This window comes from Somniosus microcephalus, chromosome 1 (genome assembly GCF_052327205.1).
Source record: "Somniosus microcephalus isolate GS21.2 chromosome 1, FLI_Smic_1.0, whole genome shotgun sequence".
Taxonomy (NCBI): Eukaryota; Metazoa; Chordata; class Chondrichthyes; order Squaliformes; family Somniosidae; genus Somniosus; species Somniosus microcephalus.
Genome location: NC_140987.1, coordinates 185,432,158 through 185,451,187, shown reverse-complemented (window position 1 = coordinate 185,451,187; position 19,030 = coordinate 185,432,158). Strand labels below are relative to the sequence as shown.

The 19,030-nt window shown below is 46.5% G+C and overlaps 1 pseudogene; it reads left to right on the top strand.

Annotated features, from left to right (window-relative positions):
• Nucleotides 1–18,192, top strand: part of LOC147124502 (uncharacterized) — a 453,926-nt pseudogene extending 435,734 nt beyond the window's left edge.
• Nucleotides 18,193–19,030: the final 838 nt, after the last annotated feature.

Below are 19,030 nucleotides of genomic sequence, written 5' to 3'. Positions count from 1 at the left end.
AATATGATGTACTAGTTAGCTAGAAGGGGAGGAATTGTGGTGTATGTGCCTTTAAGAGCAATTATGGTGTATGTGCCTTTAAGAGCCCCAGGTGTGCGTAATGCCGGTAATTGCCACTTGGGCTATATAAGCCTGTGTATTGTGTATATCCTTTAGAAACCCCCCCCAGACTTGCTTAGTAAATACCTATGAACCAACTCCTGTCTTCAGTGTCTTTATCTACACACGGACACTACAATATTGAATGGTGGAGCAGGCTCGAAGGGCCGAATGGCCTACTCCTGCTCCTATTTTTCTATATTCTATGTTTTCTATTCCTTTAAATAGCAGTGGAGCGGGGTCCTTCATGCCGTTGAACACGTGCGAGGTTAAGAGAGGGTGTAGGCTGCAGCATAGAGCTCCAAAATGGCAGCGCTAGCATGAAATCAGCATTACATGCTGCTTGACCTTATGATCTGACTGCTCTGCACACTGCTGGCGGGCGTTAGGTGCGCGAGGGAGAAATTTGGGGCCACCCATTTTAGGGTCCATATGCAAAAGGCCTAACGCCTGCTTCAGATGTGGGTGAAGACAACTACGGCCACGATTTTATCATTGCTGGCGGGGTGGGTGCAGGTCAGGTAGTCGGTGGGTCCTGGTCCCGCCTCCGCTTTCATCCGGTAAAAAATTACGTTTTTGTCCTAATTGGGGAATTTATAATGGGGAATTTATAATGGGGAACAAAGAAATGGCAGACCAATTAAATACATATTTTGGTTCTGTCTTCACAAAGGAGGACACAAATAACCCCCCCAGAGATGTCGGGGAACATAGAGACTAATGACGGGGGGGAACTGAAAGAAATCAGTATTTGTAGGGAAATGGTGTTGGGGAAGTTGACGGGATTGAAGGCCAATAAATCCCCAGGGCCTGATAATCTACATCCTAGCGTACTTAAGGAAGTGGCCCTGGAGATAGTAGATGCATTGCTGGTCATCTTCCAGAACTCGATAGACTCTGGAACAGTACCCATGGATTGGAGGGTAGCTAATGTTACCCCACTATTCAAAAAAGGTGGTGGAGAAAAAGCGGGGAATTATTGACCCGTAAGCCTGACATCGGTAGTGGGGAAAATGCTAGAGTCCATTATAACAGATGTAATAGCAGAGCACTTGGAAAGCAGTGACAGGATCGGACAAAGTCAACATGGATTTACAAAAGGTAAATCGTGCTTGACTAATCTACTGGAATTTTTTGAGGATGTAACTGGTAAAATAGATAAGGGAGAACCAATGGATGTGGTGTATTTGGACTTTCAGAAGGCATAAGAGATTAGCTTGTAAAATTAAGGCACATGGGATTGGGGGCAAGGTATTGACTTGGATAGAGAACTGGTTGGCAGATAGAAAGCAAAGGGTTGGAATACGCGGGTCGTTTTCCGAGTGGCAGGCAGTGACTAGTGGGGTACTGCAAGAATCGGTCCTAGGACCCCAGCTGTTCACAATATATATTAATGATCTGGATGAGGGAATTGAATGTAATATCTCCAAATTTGCAGACGACACAAAGCTGGGTGGGAGGGTATGCTGTGAGGAGGATGTTGTGAAACTTCAGTACGATTTGGACAGGTTGGGTGATTGGGCAGAAACATGGCAAATGCACAATAATGTGGATAAATGTGAGGTTATCCACTTTGGTGGCAAAAACAGGAAGGCAGATTATTATTTGAATGGCAATAGATTGGGAGAATGGGAAGTGCAAAGAGACCTGGGTGTTCTTGTGCACCAGTCACTGAAGGTAAGCATGCAGGTGCAGCAGGCGGTTAAGAAGGCAAATGGTATGTTGGCCTTCGTAGCAAGAGGGTTCGAGTACAGGAACAAGGATGTCTTGCTGCAGTTGTACAGGGCCTTGGTGAGACCGCACCTTGAGTATTGTGTGCAGTCTTGGTTGCCTTATCTGAGGAAGGATGTTCTTGCCATGTGTAAGGATATCAGCAAATAGTGATGATATTTGTCTGTGTTTGATTACTTATGCCTTACAGCATATTTGTCTGTGTTTTTGATTACTTGTGCCTGACCAGCAGAGGTCATGTGAGAGACAAGCAGTCCAGAGGAGTTTTACTTTCAGTTTCATTCTAGATGCATCACAGCATAGTGTGTTCTGTAAAAAGCTGTAGAAAGTCTTGAACAAGACTTTAGATTAAACAACATTCTCTTTCAGAAATGAGTCTTTATTGAACCCAAAAAGAAATCAAAACATGATGTCAGAAGTGGCTGAAAGAGAAAAAATCTGAAGTTAGCAACTTGATGGGACAGTGAAAGCAGTTGTGGCAAGTAAGCGAAATCAGCTCTCCACATATTAGCAAGCCAGAAGAGAACATCGTCGCTTACCATTAGAGAATAGCTAACGAAGTGAAAAAATGGAAGGTTTACACCCACCGGCGACGCTTCAATTGACCGGTAATGTGGCTGAAAATTGGAGGAGATTCAAACAACGTGTAGGGTTGTATTTATCAGCAATCGGAGCTGACGATAAAAGTAATAAACAGAAATCGTCCGTGTTTTTACATGTAGTGGGTGATGCAGCGCTGGAGGTATATAATAATTTCATATTTGCCATTGATGGAGACAAAATGAAGCTAGATAAAATAATGGAACAGTTTGAGGCCTACTGCATACCTAAACGCAACGTGACATTTGAGAGGCACAAATGTTTCACATGTGTACAGAAAATCGGTGAGACTATTGATCAGTATGTGACTGAACTGAGAAACCGGAGCAAATCGTGTGAATTTGGGGGACTCACAGACTCGCTGATAAAAGACAGACTGGTGTGTGGTATTCGAGATAATGGTCTAAGGGAAAGACTGCTAAGAGAGCAAGATCTAGACCTGGGAACAGCCATAGCACTGTGTAGGGTTACAGAGACTGTGAAGTTGCAGGCAAAGGAGCTGTTCAGTGACAGTAGCTGCAACGTGGATGCAGTGAGAAAGAACGGATACAAACCATTTAACAAAGAGAGCGCCAATGTGAAAAAAGAGGCGTGGCCAGCAAACGAAAATGAAAGGGACAATTGGAAGTCATGTAGTCGATGCAGTACACAGCATCCACCAAGAAAGTGTCCAGCATATGGTAAAACTTGCTATAGATGCAACAAAAACAACCATTATGCCCGTTGCTGTAAGAACCAAGCGCAACAAAGCAAGGTCCATACAGTAGATGAAAGCGAGATAGAGGAATTCTATGTAGATGTTGTGTCTGAAAACAAAAGAGAAGAAAGAGACTGGATGTTGACACTAAAAGTGAATGACATACACATTCCATTTAAATTGGATACTGGAGCACAAGTTAATGTGATATCAGAGACCGATTTTAAGAGAATTAGACCCAGACCAAAGTTACATGGAATACAAGTGAAAGTGACCAGATACTCAGGTACTGATATACCAGTGAAAGGAAAATGCATTGTCAAAGTAACACACAAGGACAGAGAGCACACGCTAGCATTAATCGTGGTGCCAAAGGATGTGCAAGCCATACTAGGGTTAAAAGCCTGTGAGAGACTGAACCTGGTAAAGAGAGTCCTCGTTGTGGAAAGCGAAGGAGAGACAGTCTATGATGAACTGAATGTTGCGTACACACCGGGTAAGCTGATGTATACAGCAGACACGTTGTCCAGAGCTGTTGACCCAAGTGAGCCCGCAAACACCACAATGGATGAAAAAGTGAACGCCTATGTGGACATGATCACAAGTGCACTGCCCATAGCAGATGCAAAAATGGAGCTCATAAAGACTGAGACAAACAAAGATGAAACAATGAGACGACTGAGAAAAAGCATCTTGGATGGATGGCCCAACATGAAGCAAGACTGCTCACCTGATATAGCAGAGTACTGGAACTGCAGGGCGGAACTATCAGTGGTCGAAGACATCATCTACAAAGGAAGTAAAATAGTTATCCCAAAGAGTCTGAGAAGAGAGATGCTAAAAAAGATCCATGGAGGACATCTGGGAATCGAAAAGTGTAAGAAAAGAGCACGAGAGGTGATGTACTGGCCACGAATCAACCAAGATGTGACAAATGAGGTGTCAAACTGCACAATATGCCTGAAATATCGAGCAAGCAATCCGGCAGAACCACTAAAGCCACACCCAGCACCAGACAGACCTTACCAGAAGGTAGGCGCTGACCTATTCGTATGTCAAGGGAAGGACTATCTTGTTGTCACAGACTATTACTCCCTGTATCCAGAGGTTTGTAGACTGTACACCACCACTGCAGAAGCTGTGATAAGAAGTATGAAAGCCATATTCTCCAGACATGGCGTGGCAAGCGAGGTCTTCACAGACAACGGACCCCAGTTTAACAATGCAAATTTCCGACACTTTGCCAAAGAGTGGGACTTTGTCCACACAACGTCAAGTCCTCACTATCCACAGTCCAATGGACTAGTGGAAAAATCGGTCCAGACAGTGAAAAGACTGATGTACAGGGCAAAAGACAGTGGAACTGACTTCTACCAAAGCATGCTTGTATACCGCACAACGCCGCTCGAGTGTGGTATGCCACCAGCCCAACTCCTGATGGGACGTCGGCTAAGGTCAAACCTACCCATCCCGGAGAACCTCCTGAAAACAAAAGAGGGGGAGAAAGTGAGGAAGTTCAAAGAACAACAGAAAGAAAAGCAAAAGTACTACTATGACAGAGGAACACAAAACCTACCTGAACTCCACACTGGCGACCAAATAAGGTTGAAAGACAAAACAAACACATGGACTCAGAAGGGAACTGTCCTGAGTGAAGTTCAACCAAGATCATACACCATTCAGACAGATGAGGGTGCTGTTCTGAGAAGAAATCGTCGAGATCTTCTCATGGGACCAGCCACAGCAGGTCAAGAGACTGATACTGGTGAACAACCTGATCACACAGCTGAGAACCAATCATCTGAGGCAACAACTCAGATTCAAGGACAATCAATCAGAAAATCCTCAAGACACGTGAAGCCTCCTGAGAGACTCATTGAGCAAATTTAAGGACTATTGTTAAAGAAGGAAGTAATGTTATCTTATTCTTTCTTCAAGTTCTAGTGTATTGACATATTTCATGTGAACACACAAAGCAAGGGTAAAAAACCTTGATCATGATAATGATGATGTAAGTTCATTAAATGTTGTTAGTTAAAAGTAAAATACTTTTGTTTTAAGAAAGGGAGATGTAAGGATATCAGCAAATAGTGATGATATTTGTCTGTGTTTGATTACTTATGCCTTACAGCATATTTGTCTGTGTTTTTGATTACTTGTGCCTGACCAGCAGAGGTCATGTGAGAGACAAGCAGTCCAGAGGAGTTTTACTTTCAGTTTCATTCTAGATGCATCACAGCATAGTGTGTTCTGTAAAAAGCTGTAGAAAGTCTTGAACAAGACTTTAGATTAAACAACATTCTCTTTCAGAAATGAGTCTTTATTGAACCCAAAAAGAAATCAAAACACCATGGAAGGTGTGCAGCGAAGATTCACCAGGCTAATACCTGGTATGGCAGGAATGACGTACGAGAAGAGGTTGGGTCGATTGGGCTTATACCCACTGTAGTTTAGAAGATTGAGAGGGGATCTCATCGAGACCTATAAAATTCTGTCAGGCCTGGACAGACTAGATGCAGGAAGGATGTTTATGATGGCCGGGGAGTCCAGAACCAGGGGTCATAGTCTAAGGATAAGGGGTAAACCATTTAGGACTGAAATGAGTAGGAATTTCTTCACCCAGAGAGTGGTGAACCTGTGGAATTCTCTACCACAGAAGGCAGTGGAGGCCAATTCATTAAATATATTCAAGAAGGAGTTGGATATATTTCTTAAGGCTAAAGGGATCAAGGAATATGGGGAGAAAGCAGGGACAGGGTACTGAATTTGGATGATCAGCCATGATCTCATTGAATGGCGGAGCAGGCTCGAGGGGCCGAATGGCCTACTCCTGCTCCTATCTTCTATGTTTCTATGTTTCTATGATTCCCTGCATGTGCGCTCCCCTGGCCAATAACTGTTTTAGGTCTGGAACTCGCCGCTGCTGACGTCTGTGAGCCAGCTGCATTTAAGGGGCCCATGCAGCCTTGGTTCATTCTCTTATTTTTTGCTTCTGGATTGTCTACTCTGCTGACTACTGCTGACATGGCAACCTCAAGGGCGAAGGCCTCACCACGATTTGCTGATGACTTCCTCCATGGTCTTGTGGAGGGAATCAGAGGTCAAAAGGAAGTACTCTTCCCATCCTCTGGGAGGAAGAAGCCACCACAGCAGACCAAAGCTGTGTGGCTGCAAATTGCACAGGAGGTCAGTTTCAGATTGATGTGCTTTTGAACATGTGTGCAGTGTCAAAAAAGGTTCAATGACCTGGTCCGCTCAGGGAAAGTGAGTATAACATCACCATTACCCTCAATAACAACAGAAAATGCTGGAAAAACTCAGCAGGCCAGGCAACATCCATGGAGAGAAATTAGAGTCGACGTTTCAGGTGAAGCCTTTTTCAAAACTGGAAAGGAAATGAAATAGATCGAAGGCAGGGCTGCGATAGAACAAAAGAAGTAAAGAGACATTAAGAGGTATTCAAAACCAGACAAGATGGTAATAGGACAAGTGGAGACAAAAGACAGCTGAGATTAGTTGTGAAGTGTACTGGCAGAAAGAGAGACGGCTGCCATGTGGGAGAGAGGAAAAAAAAGGAAAGGGGGGGGGGAGGGAAAACCCAAAACAAAGGGGTGGAAAAAATATATAAGTAAAAATGTAATAGGGGCCGAGGTTATGATCTGAAATTGTTGAACTCAATATTGAGTCCAGAAGGCTGCAAAGTGCCTAATCGGAAGATGAGGTGCTGTTCCTCGAGTTTACGTTGAGCTTCCGTGGAACAATGCAAGAGGCCAAGGACGGTGAGGTCCGAGTGGGAATGGAGCGGTGAATTAAAATGACAGACTCGGGGTCACCCTTACGGACTGAACGGAGGTGTTCCGCAAAGCGGTCACTCAATCTGCGTTTGGTCTCCCCAATGTAGAGGAGACCGCATCGTGAGCAGCGAATACAGTATACCAGATTGCAAGAAGTACAAGTAAATCGCTGTTTCACCTGGAAGGGGAGTTTGGGGCCCTGGACAGTGGGAAGGGGGGAGGTATAGGGGCAGGTGTTACATCTCCTGCGCTTGCACAGGAAGGTGCCAGGCGAAGGGGAAGGACTGTTGGGGGTGATAGAGGAGTGGACTTGGGTATCCCAGAGGGAGCGGCCCCTACGGAATGCAAAAAGGGGAGGGGAGGGGAAGATACGTTTGGTGGTGGGATCACTTTGGAGGAGCGGAAATGGTGGCGGATGATCCGTTGAATGTGGAGGCTGGTGGGGTGAAAGGTGAGGACAAGGGGAACCCTATCGTGGTTCCGGGAGGGAGGGGGAGGGGTGAGGGCAGAAGTGCGGGAGATAGAACGGACACGGTTGGTTACATCTCCTGCGCATGCTTCCCGTGCAAGCGCAGGAGATATAACACCTGCCCCTATACCTCCCCCCTTCCCACTGTCCAGGGCCCCAAACACCCCTTCCAGGTGAAACAGCGATTTACTTGTACTTCTTGCAATCTAGTATACTGTATTCGCTGCTCACGATGCGATCTCCTCTACATTGGGGAGACCAAACGCAGATTGGGTGACCGCTTTGCGGAACACCTCCGTTCAGTCCGTAAGGATGACCCCGAGCTTCCGGTCGCCTGTCATTTTAATTCACTGCTCCATTCCCACTCGGACCTCACCGTCCTTGGCCTCTTGCATTGTTCCACAGAAGCTCAACGTAAACTCGAGGAACAGCACCTCATCTTCCGATTAGGCACTTTGCAGCCTTCCGGACTCAATATCGAGTTCAACAATTTCAGATCATAACCTCGGGCCCTATTACATTTTTACTTATATTTTTTTTCCACCCCTTTGTTTTGGGTTTTCCCTCCCCCCCCTTTCCTTTTTTTTCTCTCTCCCACATGGCAGCCGTCTCTCTTTCTGCCAGTACACTTCACACCTAATCTGAGCCATCTTTTGTCTCCACTGTCCTCTTACCATCTCGTCTTGTTTTGAATACCTCTTAATGTCTCTTTACTTCTTTTGTTCTATCGCAGCCCTGCCTTCAATCTATTTCATTTCCTTTCCAGTTTTGAAAAAGGGTTAGACCCGAAACGTCGACTCTAATTTCTCTCCATGGATGTTGCCTGGCCTGCTGAGTTTTTCCAGCATTTTCTGTTGTTATTTCGGATATCCAGCATCTGCAGTATTTTGCTATTGTACCATTACCCTCAATCTGCTCCCCATCTCCTCTCATCACCAGCACTCTGCATTCTCAACCTACTCCCCCACATCCTACTTTACCCTTACATCCCTTGCACCCTTAACCATCCCTCTCTCTATGTACACAATCACTTCACTATTTGACTATGCTACCCTCACACTCGCAATCACTGTTATGCAATGCCAACAACTAACAATGCACATGGAGGGCCCTTGGTATTGGCACCTCACTCCATCTTTGTCTCCTTCTAAGCATCTATGCTATGGCTTCTCTACACTCACTCCATCATTTTCACTCAAAATCCACTTGTCTCCCTCTTTGCAGGAAAAGAGAGCTCACAATAAGATGGAGAGGGCTAGGACAGGAGGGGGGCCACCTTCAATTGCCCATTTGACCAACGCTGAGGAGACTGCCCTCGAAGTAATCAGAGGTGATGAGGATCTGGAATTGGGGGATGGTCAGATGGGCGCAGCAGAGCAAGCTGGTGACAGAATAGATTTGCACCTGTCTCATTTACATTGCATGAGTGACTGATATGGCATCTGATGCTCATACAGATTGACTTATGATGATCTGCACTATTCCATGTGCATGCTACGTTAATATCACATGTGTAACTTTACTCCCCCACAGGACCATCGACAGCCCCACTCCCCACTGTCCAGGAGGAAGAGCCGGAGCCAGAAGACTCCTCAGAGGAACCTGCAACCTCTGAGGGCGCAGTGTCAGCAGAATTAAGCGCACCCAGCACCAGCGCAGATACGCACAGCTCGGTGGGACCTTCGGGAGATAGATTAGTGTTGTCGCCTGGTGTATCACAGCTCACAAATGAGCATCAGCAGATGGTGGAGACAGGGACAGCAGTGGAGAGTCCTCGTCGGAGGCCGCAGGGCGCTCCCAGCTCTGCTCAGCTGCATGTGGACCCTGTGCCTCCGGGTCCATCCAGAAAGAGAGCAGGGCTGGAACTCCAGTGACAGGTGCAGGAGTTTCTGGCAGGTTTTGTTTCCAGGGTTACTGCGAGTGTGGAGAGGATGGAGGAGTCCATCTCTAATATGAGCAGTACCTTGGTGGAGGCAATGGCGCATGAAGGCACCAACACGGATAGGATGACAACCTCCGTGGAAAGGATGGCTACCTCTGTGGAAAGGATCATGGAGCAAATAAGTCGCCAGTGTCAGGAAAACATGGTGAATGTTCAGAATAGACTGACATCTCTGGAGGAGCGATGGTCAGCTATTGAGCAGAGAAACCAGAGCTTCATAGGAGTCCTTTTGAGTAGGACTGCCAGTACAGAGATGGGTCCTCATAGCCCCGCTGATGTGCAGCAAGGTGCTGTCAAGCCACTTGCTAGCACTGAAGTGGGACTGACCCATGAGAGGGATGTTGGTGGCAGGCAACAAGGAAGTGCGGGCTCCTCTCCAAGCGCTCACACTCGCATGCCACTGAGTAGCCCTCGGTCAGAGCCCTACCAGAGTCCTAACCCAAATGAAATGGGCATCTCAGCCCCAGCACAGACACAGGATGAGCAGACTGTTGCCCAGCCCTCACAGGCTCGCAAACCCAGAGGACGCCCGCCAAAGGTGTCGAAGCAGGAGCAGCTCGAAAATGAGCACGGTGCCTCCACATCTGCTGAAGCCACAGGGGAGGCACCACGTAGAAGCACGCGTAAGAGGAAGATAAAGCACAATTAGTCACAAGGGTAGTCACTTGGGTGTTCTGTTCTGTTGTCTTTTGTTTTCTTTAATATTTGACATTGTCATCCTTTTGTGAATGGAGTAAACAGAAGTGATGGCAAACAGTTGAAGTTCTGGCCTATGTGACCTCGGAAATGGAAGTTCCACATTGAGGGCTCAGGGCGACTTGCAGTTGTAATGATGGTGGTGAGAGTGATAGGAACCCACAGGTTCTTGTACATTGTGTATGGTGTGTTAAGAAGGTGCCAGCCACACTTGTTTGATTCGTTTATTAAGCGAATCTGGCAAAGATTAGTGCATCCCTTGCAACACGGGCAGCAATGTGCTCGCGTGCTGCTGAAACTGGAGCATTGCCTCTGCAAGGTCTCCTCCTCCTCCTCATCTGAGGAGGCTATACGCTGAGCCACTTGTTCCTCAAGCAGCTGCAAGCCACGATGCTGTGCGATGTTGTGCAGTGCACAGCAGACCACGATGATTCTGGAGACTCTGGCTACTGAATACTGTAGGGCTCCAATGATCTGTAAAGGCATCTGAATCACATCTTCAGCAAGCCGATAGTTTGCTCGATAATGGATCTGGTCAAAATGTGGCTGGCATTGTAGTGCTCTTCAGCTTCGTTCAATGGCCTCCTCAACGGTGTCATCAGCCACGTCTTCAGGGGATAGCCCTTGTCTCCAAGTAGCCACCCGGGAAGTTGGTTTGGCGGATTGAAGAGCAGAGGCACACTAGACTGCCGCAGGATGAACGAGTCATGACAACTGCCAGGGTACTTTGCGCAAACATGCAAAATGTCCTTCCTGTGGTTACACACCAGCTGCACGTTGAGGGAGTGGAAGCCCTTGCGGTTGACAAAAACAGCTGGGTTGTGATGGGGTGCCCTAAGGGCCACATGTGTGCAGTCTACGATGCCCTGCACCCTTGGCAAGCCTACTATATTTGCAAAGCCAACCGCACACGCGGTTACACTTGCTTGATCCTTGGAGAAGTGTATGTAATTGTGCACCTTGGCAAAGAGGGCATCAGTTACCTGCATGATGCAAGTGTGTGCGGCTGACTGGGAGACGCTGCTGATGTCTGCTGATGAGCCCTGGAAGGACCCTGAAGCAAAAAATTTGAGGGCGATGATGACTTTGACAGCCACTGGTAAGGGGTGTCCACCCGCTCCTCTGGGTTCCAGATGTTGGTGCAGCATTGCGCAGATGTCACCGACTACCTCTCGCGAAAGTCTCAGCCTCCTTTGGCATTGCTGCTCAGTGATGTTGAGGAAGGTCATCCTTGGCCTGTAAACCCTGTGTTGGAGGTATCTCCTGCGGCGACATGCATCCCTGCGCTGACGCCTTCTACCCTGAGCACCATCAGGTGGCTGAGCAGGAGGTTGGTGTTCCTGCCGTTGGTGCTGCTGTTGTGCCTGGTTCTCCTGCTGCCAGGGCTGCTCGTCCTCCAAATCTGAGGACCAGGATGGAAGGAAATAAATGGTTCCCATGCTGCTGGTAGATATCTCAGTTGAGGACGTGCTCAGTCAATGTGGGGAGAGGGTTTTCCCTGGAGGTCACAAGACCTGAAAAAACAAAGTTCTGTCATCTGTAACTGATCCTTGTTGAGAGCTCTATTTTTATGCTGGAGCTGCAGCTGTCAAGAAAGCAGCCACTTGTGAACCCAACACAATTAGCTGGCGTGGTTTGGGAATGGTGTGGAACATGCAGAAAAAGTGGTAAAATGTAAAACCACTGTCAAAATGGCATTATCCAGGCAGTTAACATGCAGTTAACTGCCTTACGTGCCTAAGCGGGACTGAACGGGAGTCTGTGAGCCCACCTTTGGCAAAGTTGCACGGAGGCGGGTTGACAGGGGAATCGGGACCAGCTGTCATTTTTTTCAATTTTACCACCTGACCCGCCTCCAAATCCGCCCCCTGAGTGCCGGCAAAATCACGGCCTTCTTGTTTGTCCTTATCCAATATGGCGGATGGCATACTTCCAGTCGGAAGTGTAGTGTATGTACCTTTAAGAGAGAACTACTTTTAAAGCTCCTGTATACTGTAGTACCGGCAGTGACCACACCTGTATATAAGCCTTGAGCATGCCTCTGTACCCCAGTCTTGAGACTACCCTACTCCAGTAAATACCTGTTGATTGTTAAGTTACAGCATCCGTGTGGTTATTGAAAAACATCATACTCTCAGAATCACGGATCTAACAGTGGCGACAAGTGTCGATTCGAATCTACCTGCAACTCTGCATTTCCCTTCGAGGATTCGCTCCGGGAGGGCGGTGGAAGAAAGTCAAGGCCAGAAGCACGGGCATCGACCACGAGCAACCGCCCAGTCGTCCGGCAGAGAGTGAACATCGCAGGGGAGGCTGTGGAGAGCTGGGCTTGGTTCCCCAGCCACGACGATCAGCAATAGACTGACGACAGGTACAGCGCAGACCCTTCCCGGACAGCGGCGGCTGGAGCCAAACGACGGCGGAGAGAAAGCCGAGCAGCAACGACGGGGTAAGACAGAGGGTGAAGCGCACAGGGCACAGCAGGGGGTTGAAAACCAAGCGGCGTCGAGGAAAAACAAAACGGAGAGAGAGAGGGTAAAGCAACAGCCGGGTTCAGGACCGAGCGGTGGAAACGGGAAAGGCGCACAGGAGAAGGCGCAGAGCACAGCCAGGGCTCAAGGGCTGACCAGTGTCTGCGGGGAGAAGATGGGAGAGCGCGGGAGATGCCATTGAGCCACGGAGAAGAAGGAAGAGCGCAGGAGACGCCATTTTTAGAAGCCGCAGCGGAGAAGAAGGGCGAGCGCGGGAAGGCAGGAAAGCGTGGGAGACGCCATTTTGTGCCAGCGGAGAAGAAGGGGAAGCGCGGGAGATGCCATTTTGACAGTTAAATCACACCCAGGGATGCCGAAGAGTGGCAGTATCTCTATGTTCGACAATGAAGTCAAAGATTGGGCGACATATGTGGAACGTATTGAGGTGTACTGCAGGGCGAATGAAGTGCCAGATGCTAGGAAAGCACTGGTTTTGTTAAATTCCATGGGTGCAAAAACTTATGGGTTACTGCGAAACCTAATAACCCCAGAGAAGCCTGTGAACAAGAATTTCGAAAGCATAGTAGAAATCCTACAGGACCACTTAAACCCCACACCGCTGCTGATAACAGAATGATTTAAGTTTCATAAAAGGAACCAACACAAAGATGAAAGCAATGCTGAGTACCTAACGGAACTGCGCAAGCTATCGAAACACTGCCAGTTTGGAGCGGGACTAGCAGATACGTTGAGGGACAAGTTTGTGTGTGGGCTGCAAAGTGAAGGAACCCAGAAACGGCTTCTATCAGAAAAGGATCTTACGCTGGAAAAGGCTTTCAGTATGGCAGTCTCACACGAAGCAGCCGCAAGGGGCGCTGCAGAGATACAACGGAGACCGCAAGAATATGGCACCAATGAAATGTCCTATGGGATAGGGAAGTGCTATCGCTGCAGCAGAACAACACACGACCAGAAGGATTGTTGGTTCAAGGACCGAGTGTGCAGACAGTGTGGAAAAGCAGAACACATAGCAAGAGTCTGCAGGTCTGGGAAGAAAACCAACAGTAAGAAATCTCCACAGGAGAAGTATAAAAAGGTACACCAGGTGATGGACAGTAGTTCAGACGAACAGAAAAGTGACACAGACTCCGGAAGCAAGGAGCTGGGTTGTCTGAAAATACATAAGGTAACCAAAATGGAGGATCACCAGACTATCTGGGTTACACTCAAGATAGATGGAGTCCAAGTGAAAATGGAATTGGACACAGGATCAGCCCTAACAGTCATAAACTAAAGCGACTACAAGCGGCTATTTTCACATATACCCTTGAAAGCTACAGAGATTGTCTTGAAGACGTACACTGGGCAAAAAGTCTACCCCAAAGGAAAAATAAGGGTGAAAGTGATATATAAAGGCTAGGAAATACCTAAAATGGATATATATGTATTGCCAGATGGAGGACCACCACTGCTAGGACGTGAATGGATCCAGAAGATACAATTAGATTGGCATTCCATACAGGCACTGAAGGTTGAGGCCAAAAAGGATGACGACGTCACACCTGGACGACTGTCAAAAATGCTAACTGATGCAAAAGAAGTGTTCCAGGAGGGACTCGGAACACTAAAAGGCATAACAGCAACGATTAAAATAGAGGAAAATGCAAGCCCAAAGTTTCTTAAGGCCAGACCAGTGCCTTATGCGGCCAGACCAGCTGTCGAAGCAGAGCTGGAAGGGTTAGAACGTTCAGGAGCACTGTCCAAAGTAGACTGGAGCGAGTAGGCTACACCCATCGTTCCTGTAATGAAGAGGTCGTTGAGTAATACGCCTGGGGAACCAAAGAAGGTCAGCATCTGTGGAGATTTTAAGGTGACAGTGAACCCAGTCCTTCACACGGTACAATATCCGCTTCCACGAATTGAGGATATTTTCGCCTCGCTATCTGGAGGTAAATGCTTCACCAAAATTGATCTAGCCCAGGCGTACTTGCAAATGGAGGTAGAAGAAGCCTCGAAACAATACCTTACGATTAACACTCATAAAGGTCTTTATCAATACAACCGGCTGGTGTCCGGGGTAGCATCGGCTCCAGCTATTTGGCAAAGGGCGATGGATCAAGTCCTGCAAGGGATTCCAGGGACCCAGTGTTATTTGGACGACATCCTGGTCATGGGCGAAAATGAAAGTGATCACCTCGCCAACTTGGAGAAGGTGCTCACCAGATTAAAGGAATATGGGCTACGAGCTAATCGCCACAAGTGCGAGATTTTCCAGAAGCAGATCTCATATTGTGGCCACGTCATCGATGAAGAGGGGTTACATAAGTCCCCTGAAAAGATTGAGGCAGTAGTCAAGGCTCCAGCACCAGAAAATGTGTCACAACTGAGGTCGTTCCTCGGGCTGGTAAACTATTACCATAAGTTCTTACCAAATTTGTCCACGGTATTACACCCACTGAACACCCTACTGCAAACAGGGGTACCATGGAAGTGGAATGATGAACGTAGACGAGCTTTCCAGAAGTGTAAAGAATTGATCACATTAAAAGAGGTGTTGGCCCATTTCAACCCAGCACTACCAATTCGTTTGGCATGTGATGCATCACCCTATGGTATTGGAGCGGTGCTGTCGCACAAATTCCCAGACGGGTTGAAGAGGCCAGTAGCCTTTGCGTCTCGGTCACTAACCTCAGCCGAGTGCAACTACGCCCAGATTGACAGGGAGGCCCTCAGCCTAGTATGGGGAGTAAAAAAATTCAACCACTATCTGCATGGGCAGAAGTTCACCTTGCTGACTGACCACCAACCACTTGTCTCCATCTTTAATCCTAAGAAGGGCGTTCCAGTGATGACTGCACAACGGTTACAAAGATGGTCCCTGTTTCTAGGGGTGAATCAATATGAAATAGAATATAAAGGCACGAAACAGCATGGAAACGCTGATGGGCTATCGCGCCTGCCACTGCCTACTGTGGAGGAAGCACCAGCAGTGGACTCTATCGAGATATTTTATTCGTCAATAATTGAACGATTGCCAGTAACGAACACGGATATAGAGAAGGAGACCCGCAATGATCCAACGCTGTCTCGGGTATATGATTTGACGGTGAGGGGATGGCCAACACATGGCAACTCACTGTTGCCAGCATTCTCATCCAGAAGAGAACAGCTGTCAGTATGCCAGGGGACAGTGATGTGTGGATCCAGAGTGGTGATTCCACCCAAGTTAAGGGAGCGAGTGCTAAATGAGCTACATGAAGGTCATCTGGGGGGAGTGAAAATGAAAAGCCTTGCTAGGGCTTATGTGTGGTGGCCGGGAATCGATCAACAAATCGAAGACCTAACCAAGAGCTGCTCAGGATGCCAGAAGGTCCAAAATGCACCACCACATGCCCCTCTACACCCATGGGAGTGGCCTTCCTCTCCATGGCAGCGGGTGCATATTGATTTCGCTGGTCCATTCATGGACTCAATGTTCTTAATAGCAGTGGATGCTCATTCAAAGTGGCCTGAGGTGGTATAAATGTCCTCAACCACTACAGAGAAAACGATTGCAGTCCTACGGACCATATTTGCCAGAAACGGCTTGCCAGAGCAGATTTGCTCTGATAATGGACCACAGTTTGTGTCCGAAGAGTTTCGAAAATTTATGAGAAGGAATGGGGTAAGGCATTACACATCCTCCCCGTATCATCCAGCCACAAATGGATTGGCTGAGAGGTTCGTACAAACCTTTAAGAAGGCGATAAAGGCCATGTGCGATGATGAAATTCCACGACAGCATAAGGTGGACAATTTCTTATTAGCCTACCGAAACGTGACACATGCAGTTACCAACCAGACCCCGGCCATGATGTGCTTTAACCGAAGGTTGCGATCTCGTCTGGACTTGCTTCGACCAAATGTGCGAAGAAATGTTGAGGGTAAACAATTCCAGCACATCAATGAGAAGCCGACAAGGAGCTTCAATGTAGGACAACCAGTCTTGGCCCGTGACTACCGAACAGAGAAATGGCAACCCGGAACGATATGCACAAGGCAAGGGCCATTAATGTACACAGTGGATGTCGGGGAGAACATTGTGAGACGCCACATTGATCAGATCTTAGCGTCACAGGAACGAGTCAACCCCATGTCTTGCGTACCTGGGGATGAACCCGACATACCGGTAGCATCTACCTCCGAAACAGTGGCAGTGGAATCCGATGAACTAACAGATGAAAAGGGGCCAGAATCGCCTCCGCACCAAGAACAAGAACCTCAGGAAAGGCGCTATCCCAAAAGGATCAGGAAGCCGCCCCAAAGACTGAATCTATAAATGGACTATTGTTGTTTAATGTACATGTTAAAGTGTTAATTGTTATTTGAATATTATGGGTACTTCTAATCTGATAGGGGAGGAATTGTAGTGTATGTACCTTTAAGAGAGAACTACTTTTACAGCTCCTGTATATACTGTAGTACCGGCAGTGACCACACCTGTATATAAGCCTTGAGCATGTCTCTGTACCCCAGTCTTGAGACTACCCTACTCCAGTAAATACCTGTTGATTGTTAAGTTACAGCATCCATGTGGTTATTGAAAAACATCATACTCTCAGAATCACGGATCTAACAGGAAGTGTGCGCATGCTTCCTGCCTACTATTTTGGGGCCTTAGGACACTGCATAACACCTATAAAATTCCCCTTTAAACCCTCCTCCAGTCTTCTTTATAACTTTGTTTATGTCCTTTTTAACATCAGGAATAATCCACTATTATTCCACATATTATTCCTTTAAATGTTGTTGTATGGTGCAATGCGGAAGAGCTACTGTTCACTTAATAGGACTTGCATGTATAGGTTTTAATAATGCAGCTTACCGTTCACATCCCTTTGGGAATACTGCCACCAAACTTTTTTGTTTAATGAAATTGCTTCCTATCATTTAATAATCAGTGTAGGAGTTACAATTATTATGTTGTTTTGTGGTTTTGCAGTCAATCCCAATTTTGTTCTATACAGCTGATCATTGTCTATAAAGGTTTGTTGAGAACCAGAGATTTAAAAACATTCAACTACATAGCTGTTCCTGTCAAAGTTGTAGCTGATTTATGTATTTTTTTTCTTGGTGACAATCTCTCTCACTGTTCCACTTGGGATGGAATGACTGCACTAATTTAAACATATGTTGCTATTTTTCTTCTTAAAGGTGCTGAGGCTCTATCCAGGTTTGGGAAAGATTCCTTCCTTTCCTTGGAATGCTATCTCAAAGATTGCGCAGAACAACAAGACTCATTGATCAGTGAACTTGAAACTTTGAAGGAAGAGTTCAGTCATGCCCTAGAAACTCTTCAAAAAAGAACTGATGGTGGACATTCATCACAATGTGCCTCCCAGTCGGAAAGGCCAGATGGAAAAGTAAAAGTAGATGAGGCTGCTAGCACACCAGGAGATGAGGCAGAAAGGGAAAAGTTTAACAGCTTAACAGCTGAAACAACTAACATTACAACAGCTTCTTCTCTACAACACCGATTTGGGGTACTGAGGATATCCAACTTCACCAACAAGAGCATAAATACAGCTTTAGATTCGCAAGGTGATCCCTCTAAGCAGTGCAACTCTGAGAGACACATCTGTCAAAGAAGAGCCAAACCAGTCCAGAAAAGCAAGACCAAAATGATACAACAAAGACCACCTTGGCAGGACTAGGCAATAGATCGCCTGCACCATAGCACACTGGTATTTGGAAATTAGTAACAGTTCATGAGTAAAAAAATAAAATCAAGAGACCTGGGTTAATGGCTTACTGGAATGTCTCCCTGGGCAGCAAGTGTACTGGGGCTTCCTCAGGAAATGGAGAGCACTTAGAAACTTGTTTTCTGGTGTCATTCAGAGTTCATATCTATTTTTATAATTCTGGTGTTTTCATCATTTTTGTACTACTCTACAAAAGCCACAAATGTGAACAAGAGTTCTTGTATCTTTTATAGAGTAAATTTTTGCATTCAGTGTTCAAACGTCTATCCACAAAATAAGTGTAAGTTTTACTTCATATCACCATTAATACTTGGATTCTGACAGACTGAGGATTGTTGCAAATGTTAGAATTATTTTGTGTTCTCTTGTGAATGTATAGATTTTACATAAAATCAGGATCTATTTTGTGTGTATTAATATTCTACACCACAATTATACAAAAACCACTTGAGAAGAGTGATTTGAAAATAGAAATGCAGCTGATTTTTTTTTAATTTATAGCACAAACGTGTATTGATTATAGTGGTTTTGGTATGAAATTTCCAGAATATGAAATATTAATTCAAAATGTGAAACTATTATAACGCTAATGTAAAAGCTCAAAGAATTTTTGTATAAATTGTAGGCCAATTATTATAACAAATGCAAAGGATATTAATAGTACAGTCACCATTTCCTATCAAGCACAAATATTTACGGGTGGGTGCCTCCTACGCATTTACCTGGTGGCCCGGGCGATATGGAGGCTTGCGATCTGGGCCTCTGCAGGTACGCGCGTGCAGAGGCCCAC